We start from the raw sequence: 1411 nt of genomic DNA, 5'->3' as shown, positions 1-1411 counted from the left end.
ACGTAACTACATTTCAACCTGACTTGTCTGCACGTTTGCTGTATCGAGCTAATATCATTGTTGCTTTCTAATAAATCGCCTACGCAACACAAATCCTTGCAATTTGCAATAGTTGCGTTGTGTATGCAAAGAGTTTCGTGTACTGAGTTTGTTCTCTGCGCGATTAGTGTCCAGTCCAGTGTCCAAAAACGTTGACCTTGAAGATATTATCAGGTGCACAAGAAAAAAATATATTGATGCTTGGTAGCATTGGCCGATTTAGCCCAAATATGCATTCAGTTGGGTTTAGTTGTAATTTAGTTTTAACTGTATTTATAAGATATTACGCTATTATAAATTTAACAATATTTTATGTACATTACAAACATTTGTGTGTATTATTAACAGTATCCATTAATCGGGACTAGATATGATAGACACTTAAGTCAATCGATAGCGGAAATCGAATCCGGGATTTGTTGATTTCGAGGCATTAACATCAAATGTCGTACGCAAAGCGAGTGTACGTAGGTCAAATATTTCCAACGTTTATAAGAGATTCGTCCGAAAAAAATTAATTCTCAAGTTTGTCTCTTCCTTCCTGTAATCATTATTAATCCATATAACGTAAAACTAGTTCAATTTCACCCAAATCTACTAATGATATCACTTTAGAATCAAAAGGTACTGTTTTTTCCATGTTGTAGACACATTGAGCATTGGATCGGATACAACTTTGAACGTCTAGTCATCAATTTGTTTATCTGAATACGAATTGTATCTAAAAAGAATCCTTGCAACTGCCTTGATATGAATATAATATGTACATACAATTGTACAATCACGTCAAGTATTAGTAAAGCTTAAAGTTTAGTAGGCCTACAAAAGGATTCATATCTACAGTGAAGTTGGATCACAGTCGGAACGAACGTTTCGGAAAACATGGCCATTTGTTCAAACCACACCAGTATAATGGGACACGAAAGGAAGTGCTTGTGTACTCACTTGGTTTCAAGTTTTGTCGAGTCGTTTCGGCACATCAAACAGGGGCCTTTGCTGGCTTCTTGAGTCACTAGTCCACGTGGAAATTAATAAAAATAAGTGATTCACACACGTACAAGTTATAAGACGGCAAGTTATAAGACGGGTTAACACGTATAGAGCAATGCTGCTCTGCGCTGCGCTGTTCCGTATACTGTCGTGTCTTGGAGTTTGTGTGGGGTGGGAACCAGTGTTGCCAAACTTAATCCGCATAAAAGAGCTAAAAATGACTTTCAAGGAACTAGATTTTCGAAGGCGCGATAAACGGTTTCATAAGGTAATTTTGTGTATGGGAAGGAAGCTGATATTATCATTAAGTTTAAAGTTATAACAATGTATTCTTAGTTTTCAACATCTAGATAGGGCGGTACCACTCGTCAATAATCCACCA

The sequence above is a fragment of the Lepisma saccharinum genome, chromosome 13 (assembly GCF_977018435.1).
Source record: "Lepisma saccharinum chromosome 13, izLepSacc3.1, whole genome shotgun sequence".
Lineage (NCBI taxonomy): Eukaryota > Metazoa > Arthropoda > Insecta > Zygentoma > Lepismatidae > Lepisma > Lepisma saccharinum.
Note: the sequence above shows the minus strand (reverse complement) of the source record.